Raw genomic sequence first — 9,684 nt, 5'->3', positions numbered from 1 at the left:
ATCAGACTGGAGAAATGGTAACCCTCACGGTTCTCTCAAGTCTGTCTACCCACTCAGTCGTATTGGACGCTTCCAAGCGCTTAGTACAGTGCTACACATGGTAAGTACTCAATAAATAGCACTGATTGATCCCAGTGCCCAGGACGGTGCTCAGTGGCGGAAGAGAGCACAACAGGAACATGCTAGGAGACCGGAACGCTTCAACTGGAGCCCCCGCCTTCTGGAAGCTTCCTGTCTTCCAAACGACGTAGCTCATTCATTCATTCAATTGCCTTTATTGGCGCTTACTATGTGTAAAACACTGTACTGAGCCCTTGGGACAGTACAGTACAACAACAGACGCATTCCCCGCTCACAACGAGCTTACAGTCTAGTCTAGTTAATCAGGTTGGACACAGTCCCTGTCCCACGAAGGGCTCACGTCGTTCATCCCCATTTACAGTTGAGGTAACTGAGGCCCAGAGGGTATTTTTGCCAGAAGGAGGAAAGGGCACACGCAGGGACACACACACACACTCACAAACACACGTGGACACACACACACACTAAAGTTGGCTCGCCTCACAAACACACCCATAGAGGCATCGTGTTATCGGAGGATAATAAACTCCCCAGGGCTCTGGGCCATTGACATCTTTAATAGCCCCAATGGGGTAAAAAATTCATGACCGCCAGTTAGGCGGGAAAGAAAGAGATCGATATTCCCCGTTTAAGGAACACCGCTTACGCGTCCTCAGAGCCCACAAATCTATTTTATGTGCCGAGATCTATCGGCTAAGAGAGAGATTTTTTCCCCGGGCCAGACCGGGACGGGGTAATGCTGCCCTGAGTTTTCTTCCCCAGTGAGGGGTCTTCCAGTGGGTGGGGTCTCCCGGGGGTTTATGGGGTGCTCCTCACCCTGGGGGCAGAAGGCTGAGCTATCTGACACCTTGGGAGAGGACAGGGTGTCCTGGCGGGGTGTGGGCAAGTGCTTCAAAAATAATGTGTGTAAGTCCAGATTGGCTCTTGGTGGTTGGAAATACGTAAGTGTGGAGTTGGTGCTCGTGGGCTGAGGTGGAAGTTGAGAGGACAATATGTTCTAGCAAGGGGACAAAGGAAAGAAATCGGAAGGCCTCCTGGAGGAGGTGTGGTTTCAGAAGGGCAGATCTGTCCCTTATCTGGTCTTCCCTGGATGAGAAACAGCACAGCCTAAGGGGCAGAGCCTGGGGCCTGGGAGTCGGAGAACCTGGGTTCTGATTCCAACCGCCCGCTGCGGGACTTTGGGCAAGTCCCTTTGCTTCTCTGGGCCTCAGTTTCCTCATTTGGAAAATGGGGATACCCTATCCGTTCTCCCTCCCTCTTAGACTGGGAACAGGGGCCGCGTCTGATCTCCTTAGACTGAATCAAACCCAGCGCTTAGTACAGAGCTTGGCACCATAGTGAGGGCCTAGCAGATAGCACTGTGGTTAGTATTATGATTATCACTTCCACTGTGACCCAAACCTGCGGGAGTGGCTTTTATAATAATAATGATAACTGTGGTATTTGTTAAGTACTTTCTATGTGCCAGGCACTGAACGAAACACTGGGGTAGATACAAGATAATCGTGCTGGAGATCGTCCCCGTCCCACATAGAGCTCAGAGTCTCCATCCCCGTTTTACAGATGAGGTAACTGAGGTCCAGAGAAGTGAAGTGATTTGCCCGAGTCACCCAGCAGGCAAGTAGCGGAGGCGGGAATTAGAACCCAGATCCTCTGAGTCCCAGACCCGTGCTCTTTCCACTAGGCCGTGCCGCTTCCGGGTCTGCCCCGTCCACCTCCACGATGACTCGTGACCCAGAGCGGCCGGCGGTGACCCTGCCAAGGAGCACCCCGCATGACCACCTCCGATCTCTCCGGGGTGAGGATAAGGAGGGAAGCCCCCTTGGCTTTTTCCACAAAATATAAAGCCAGGGGAAAAGCCAAAGTGGCCGGGGCACAGCCCTCTCCCGCAGGACCAAGACTCGGCCTGGCCTCCGGCGGCGGGGGGCTCCCCGATCCCCAGCGCCCCCAGGATCAGTTGAGTCACGGGCGAGTCTGCGTCCTGCGGCTGGACGTCCTTCCCCTTCCCCAGGCGCCCACCCCGGGTCTGATTCCACACTGACCGTCCGGTTTCCAGCCGGTCAGTCCCTGCCCGGTAGGGTAGCGCCACCCGACACCTGCTTGTCTGGAATTTGTCTTTCCAGCTCAGAAGCGGGGCCCGTGGTCCCGGGGCCCTGGCTGGGGACCACCCATCACCCCTCTCCCTGGGTCCCCTGGCATAGTAGACAATAATGTTAGTATTTGCTAAGCGCTTACTATGTGCAGAGCACTGTTCTAAGGGCTGGGGTAGATACGGGGTCATCAGGTTGTCCCACGTGGGGCTCACAGTCTTCATCCCCATTTTCCAGATGAGGTCACTGAGGCCCAGAGAAGTGAAGTGACTTGCCCACACACAGCTGACAAGTGGCAGAGCCGGGATTCGAACCCATGACGTCTGACTCCCAAGCCCGGGCTCTTTCCACTGAGCCAAGCTGCTTCTCAGCGTGAACAGATGCTCAGTACAGAATTCTGTACCCAGTAGCTGTTCAGTAAATACCAAGGGAGTAAGATCATTTATTAAGGGCTTATTGTGTTCTACCCCTTGACGCTGTTTATTGCCATTGTTCTCGTCTGTCCCTCTCCCCCGATTAGACCGTAAGCCGGTCAAACGGCAGGGACCGTCTCTATCTGTTGCCGACTTGTTCATCCCAAGCGCTTAGTACAGTGCTCTGCACATAGTAAGCGCTCAATAAATACTATTGAATGAATGAAAAGTGTGCAGAGCACTGTACTAAGTACTGGGAGAAAATACAAAAGTGGGAATTAAACACGGTGCCTGTCCCTTATGGGGCTCACAGTCATTGTCAATGGAAGGTCATTATGGGCAGCTAATTATGTCTGCTAATTACATTATATTGTTCTCTCCCAAGTGCTTAGTATAGTGTTCTTTCCGTAGTAACTGCTCAATAAATAGGAAGCAGCATGGCTTAGTGGATAGAGCACGGACCTGGGAGTCAGAGGTTATGGGTTCTAATTCCTGCTCTGCCACTTGTCTGCTGGGTGGCCTTGGGCAAATCACTTCACTTCCCGATGCCTCGGTTACCTCATCTATAAAATGAAGATTAAGACTGTGAGACCCACGTGGGACACGATTTCAAAGCTGATTTGCTTGTATCCACTCCAGCGCTTAGTACAGTGTCTGGCACATAATAAGTGCTTAACAAATACTATAATAATAATTATTATTATTATTAATAAATACCACCGATTGAATGAACGATGGAAGGCTCTTGGGAAGAGCCCCGAGGAGAGAATTTTGATCCGTGTAAAATCAAGAGAAAATTTGGGGATAGTGGGATCGGGGCATGGTCAGGATCCAGATGAAAAATGTTCACCTGGGTTGCCTGCAGTAATTCCCGTTCCTGTCCGGAAGGGTCCCAAGAAGGGCCCCTGGCCCAAGCCGCCTGGGAAGAGTGGCTACTACTTGGGGGCAAGGATTATGTTTTGCTGACTCTACTGGACTCTCCCAAGTGTTTGGTACAGTGCTCTGCACCCGGTAGATTGTAAACTTTGAGGGCAGGGATAGCGTCTGTAACTCGATCGGATTCTCCCGAGAACTCATTACAGCGCTCACGTACATAACCACCGTAACTTATTTATTTCTATTAATGCCTGTCTTCCCCTCTAGACTGTAAGCTCGTTGTGGGCGGGGAAGGCATCTGTTATATTGTACTCCCCCAAGCATTTAGTACAGTGCTCTGCCCACAGTAAGTGCTCAGTAAATGCGATCGATTGATGGATTGAGAAGCAGCGTGGCTTAGTGGAAAGAACACGGGGTTGGGAGTCTGAGGTTGGGAGTCCTAATCCCAGCTCCGCCGCTTGTCTTGGCTTTTAACTACTCTGTGCCTCATCTGTAAAATGGGGATGAAGACTGTGAGCCCCACGTGGGACAACCTGATTACCTTGTCTCTACCCCAGCGCTCAGAACAGCGCTCGACACATAGTAAGCCCTTAACAAATGCCATCGTCATTAATATTGTCACCCCAGCGCTTAAAACAGTGCTCGGCACACGGTAAGCGCTTAACAGATGCCATCATCATCATTATTACAGTTCTCTGCACAAGAATAGTTTCTCAATAAAGGTCGTTTATAGACTGATCAATTGCTGGTTCGATGGCAGGGGAGGGTGGAGGGCCCAGAAAGGGGTGTCCAGTAGGGCCATCCTAGGTGGGGGTTGGGAAGGAAAGTGGGGGGGAGGTGGGGGTCTCTGGGGGTCCTACCTGTTTCCTGCCGGTGGGTTCTGAGTGCGAAACACTGGGCCTGGAAGGAGGACCGTTCAGGTGATCCCCGTTCCTTGTTAGGATGTCGCCACCTCGTGTCCAGAGCGGGTGCTGCGGCCTCTCTCTTCCCCACCTCCCTTCCCCCCCTCCCCCCAAACCCAGCCAGGCCTGGGGATGGGGTCACCCCCGCCCCCCCAAACACCCCCACCCCACCACGGTTAAGCCCAGGCTCGTTCCCAGCCTCATGAAAAGTCAAAAAAAAAGACCCCACGTGTCTGGCAGAAAAGGCCCCGGGCCTGCGAGTCAGGGAACCTGAGTATTGGTCTGCCGTGGGACCCTGGGAAGGTCATTTCACTTCTTAGCTCTATGCACCCCGCAGGAGTCCAGTAATTAATAATAATGATGGTATTTCTTAAGCGCTTACTATGTGCCAAGCACTGCTCTAAGCGTTGGGGGAGATACAAGGTCATCAGGTGGTCCCACGTAGGGCTCACAGTCTCCATTGCCATTTTACAGATGAGGTCACTGAGGCCCAGAGAAGTGAAGTGACTCGCCCAAAGTCACAGAGCTGACAAGTGGCAGAGCCGGGATTAGAATCCACGACCTCTGGCTCCCAAGCCCGGCTCTTTCCACTAAGCCATGCTCCTTCTCTATAATAATGGCATCTGTTAAGTGCTCACTGTGTGCCAGGCACTGGACGAGGGGCCCAGCGGTCTGCACACGGTCAGAGTCCGGTACGGTGCCCTGCACCCAGGAGGTACCACTGATTGATCGTTTGCCCGCCGGGCCTAGCTCTCCTTTGTCAATTATTAGACCGTAAGCCCGTCAAAGGGCAGGGGCTGTCTCTACCTGTTGCCGATTTGTCCATTCCAAGCGCTTAGTACAGTGCTCTGCACATAGTAAGTGCTCAATAAATACTATTGAATGAATTATTATCAGTGATTTATACTGTTTCCCTATTTAAGGGTTTGGGAGAGCGTCACTGCCACGTTGGTGGGAGCCCGGGAAAAACTTCTCGGTCATCTCCCTCCCCCTCGTTAGTCCTGGGTGGGAGGGCTGGCAAGGTCCCCGAAGACCCCCCAAGAACTCCTGAACTAGAGAAGCAGCACCGCGTAGTGGTTAGAGCCCGAGCTGGGAGTCAGAAGGTCATGGGTTCTAATCCCAGCTCTGCCACTTGTCTGCTCTGTGACCTGGGGCAAATCACATTACTTCTCTGTGCCTCAGTTACCTCATCTATAAAATGGGGGTGGAGACTGTGAGCCCCACGCGGGACAGGGACCGCGTCCGACCCGATTTGCTTGTATCCACCCCGGCGCTTAGTACAGTGCGTAATAATCACCGAACCTTGGGGTAGCGGGCTTCCTGGGGGGCCCGAGCAGATGTTGTCTCAGTGGGGGCTCCCCCAGAACATGTCTGGTGGATGGATTGAGACCCTCCCATCTTCCCACTTCCGAGACCTTCTCGGGGTGGGGAGGGGCTCCGCTCCGGCCCTCCCCGTCCTCGAAAGACCTCTGCTAGCTGCAGCTGGCCGCAGCTGGGGAGGTTAGCGATGGGGCTGAGGGCTGGGAGGCCGGAGGTGGGCGGTAATAATAATAATAATAATAATTACGGTACTCGTTAAGCGATTACTGTGTGCCAAGCGCTGTTCTAACCTCTGGGATAGCTACAAGTTAATCAGGCTGGACACGGTCCCCGTCCCACATGGGGTTCACGGTCTTAATCCCCATTTTCCAGATGAGGGAACTGAGGCCCAGAGAAGAGAAGCGACTTGCCCAAGGTCACGCAACCGACACGTGGCGGAGGCGGGATCGGAAGCCAGGTCCTTCTGACTCCGCTGCACCATCCATTAGGCCACACTGCTCTGCACATAGTAAGCGCTTAACAAATACCAACATTATTATCATTATCTGCCGTCCGGTTGACGCCCCCTCCTGAGGAATTTCAGTCCCCACTGAGGGTGGAGGGAGCGTTTCTCCCGCTCCCTCCGGCCTGCCGGACCACCACCTCCCTTCAGCCCGTCCTCACCCCCTTCGAGTTGAAAATGCTGCAAAAACAGGGCCGAGTTAGTAATAAGTTACTTTAATTGGATGTTTTCGCTATTGGTATGCAGGGGTTATCTTTGAATGGTTCACTGATGTCCTGCCAAGTACCAGCTGCTCAACCTTGCTGTCTTCGGCACATGTGTGTGTGTTTGTGTGTGTGTGGTGTGCATATGTGTGTGTGTGTGTGGTGGGAGGGTATGTGCCCTAAGTGTGGTGTTTGTGGGGAGTGTGGTTTTTTGTTTCGTTTGGTTTCTTTTATGGCATTTTGTTAAGCGCTTACTATGTGCCAGGCATTGTATTCAGCGCTGGGGTAGATACAAGCTAATCACGTTGGACCCGATAATAATAATAATGTTGGTATTTGTTAAACGCTTACTGTGTGCAGAACACTGTTCTAAGCGCTGGAGTAGATACAAGGTAATTAGATTGTCCCACATGAGGCTCACAGTCTTAATCCCCATTTTACAGATGAGATAACTGAGGCACAGAGAAGTTAAGTGACTTGCCCAGTCTATGTCCCACATGGGGCCTTCAGCCCCATTTTACAGATGAGGGAACCGAGGGCCGGAGATGTGAAGCGACTTGCCCAAGGTCCCACAGAACACAAGTGGGAGATCTGAAATTAGAATCCGGGTCCTCTGACTCCCAGACCCAGTCTCTATCCACTAGGCCACGCTGCTGTCGGGGGCGGGAGGCAGAGTGTGGGTGGGGTTTGTGAGTTTGTGTGTGTGTCTATGTGTGTGGCATAAGGTAGTGTGTACGTCTGGAGAGGGTGTTGTGATGGCTGGGTAATGTATGTGTATGTGGTGGAAGTTTCATAAACAACATCAACAATAAACTGTCCTATAACAATGGCATTTATTGAGCGCTTACTGTGTGTGTCCTATTGCAAATAGGGGTTCACGCTGTCTCTCTCTTTCCGTTTCTCTCGGTCTCTGTCCCCATTCCAGCTCCCTCTCTCTGCCTGTCTGTCTCTCCGTGTCTGTCTTTTGTTTTCCTCCTTCTCCGTCTCAGTCAACGGAGAGTATTTATTGCACACTGACTGTGTAGACAGCATGTGTACTAAGCGCTTGGGAGAGTACAGTAACAAAGAGTCGGTAGATATGATCCCTGCCCTCCAGGAGCTTATAGTCCAGCCATCTAGTCTCTCTCTCCCACCCCCTCACCCCCATCCCCCTTCCTCTTTTCCTTTGAGAAATGAAATTCTGTTGGGCAGCTCCTGACCGGGGCCAGATCCACTGCCGCCTTGGAGAGTTTTGAAGGGGTCAGGGGGAGGGAAAGGGGGAGAGGGCCGAGGAGGAGAAAGCAGGGACAAGGGGGAGGGGGAGGAGAGGATGGGAGGGGGGAAGGCGAGAGGTGAGGAGAGGGTGAAAGTGGGGAGAGGCCAAGAGGGGAGACGGGGGAGAGGGCAAGAAGAGGGGGGGCAAGAAGAGGGGAGGAGGAGGAGAGGGTGGGAGGGAGAGAGGGAGAGGGGAAGGAAGAGAGGGGGGAGAGGGCAAGATGGGGGAGGTCAAGAAGGCGGAAAGGATGTGAAGCAGGGAGAGGGTGAAGTGGGAGAGGGTAAGAAGGAGGAAGGACCAGAAGAGGGAGAGGGCAAGAATGGGGGAGAGGGGAGGAGGTGGAGGAGAGGGGGAGCAGGTGAGGAGAAGGCAAGAGAAGGGAGAGGGCAAGAAAGGGGAAAGGGCAAGAAGCGGGGAGGGGTTGGAGGGGGAGAGGGTAAGAAGGAGAGAGGGCAAGATTGGGGGAGAGGATGAAGGGGGAGAGAGGAGGAAAACGCCTCCCCTTGGCTACAAACAGGAAGTTCCTGTCCAGCTCAGCTGCCCCGGGAGTTTCTGTGTGTGATCATCTGTGTTGTAACTGGCGACGGGGCTGGCAAATGAGTCACTAACCAAATTAACTGAAGTTTCCTTTGGGGAAAAATGTAATCAGTTACTCCCCTCAGATCCACTTCAGCAAGTTAAGTCTCACGGTGTTTTTCGGGGGTGGGGGAGGGATGGAGAAAGGAGAGGCCGCTGCTTGGTCAGTCCTGAAGGGACTAACTTCCCTTCCCTGGCTCGAACTCAAGGGTCAAGGGATTTGGCTGCGTTGTTGCTGGGGGATCCTGGAACCCTTGGGAGAGAGCACCTAGGGAGGGCTTACACGGTTACTAATAATAATGGCAATAATAATAATGGCATCGGTCAACACCTCACTACACGCCAAGCACTATATTGAGCACGGGGGTAGACACGAGACGATCCGATCGGACACCATCCCTGTCCCTCACGGGGCTCACGGTCTAAGGGAGAGGGAGAACGGCTATTGAATCCCCATTTTATAGATGAAGAAACTGAGGCCCAGAGAAGCGAATTGACTTGCCCAAGATCACAGAAGAGGCAAATGACCGAGTTGGGATGAGAACTCACGTCCCCCGCTTTCCAGACCCGAGCCCGCGCTGGTTCCACTAACAACCTAGTCACTGAAACTCGATCTCGCCTATCTCGCCCCTGACCTCTCGCTCAAGTCCTGACTCCGGCCTGGAGCTCCCTCCCTCTTCATATCCCACAGATGATTCCTCTCTGTCCGGTTTCAAAGCCTTATCGAAGGCCCATCTCCTCCAAGAGGCCTTCCCCGACTAAACCCTCCTTTCCTCTCCTCCCACTCCCTTCTGCGTCACCCTGACTCGCTCTCTTTATTCATCCTCCCTCCCAGCCCCGCACCGCTTGGGTCAATATCCATCACTCCCTTATTTATATTAACGTCTCTCTCCCCCTCTAGACTGCAAGCTCGGTGTGGGCAGGGAATGTGTCCGTGTTGTCGTGATATACCCTCCCAAGCTCTTCCTACAGTGCTCTTTGCACAGTGAGCGCTCAATAAATACAGTAGACTGATCGAATGATGGATTGTTTCTCCATCACTCCTTTGACAATCAGCAAACTCTCCGTCGCCCGGGGCTGATTATCCGCAAGGTGGGTTATCCAGCCGCCTGCCTCCCCTTCCTCTTTCCTTCTGGTCTACACCCATTAGGGTGGTCGGAACAAAGTCTGACCCTCCCGGCCCCCATCGGCAGAGGTCTATCCCTCTGCCCTCCTCTCCACCCTCCTCGGCCTCTCCCCGCCGACTGGTCAGCCCCCAGATGGTTCACTTCTCGGTGCCTCGGTTACCTCATCTGTAGAATGGGGATGAAGACTGTGAGCCTCACGTGGGACAACCCGATTACCCTGTCTCTACCCCAGCGCTTAGAACAGTCTCGGCACATAGTAAGCGCTTAACCAATACCAACACTATTATTATTTTTATTATTATGCCCTCCCTGCAGCTGCCTGCAGTCTGTGTCCCCACA

Source organism: Ornithorhynchus anatinus, chromosome 17, assembly GCF_004115215.2.
Source record: "Ornithorhynchus anatinus isolate Pmale09 chromosome 17, mOrnAna1.pri.v4, whole genome shotgun sequence".
Lineage (NCBI taxonomy): Eukaryota > Metazoa > Chordata > Mammalia > Monotremata > Ornithorhynchidae > Ornithorhynchus > Ornithorhynchus anatinus.
This window is presented reverse-complemented; position numbering follows the sequence as displayed.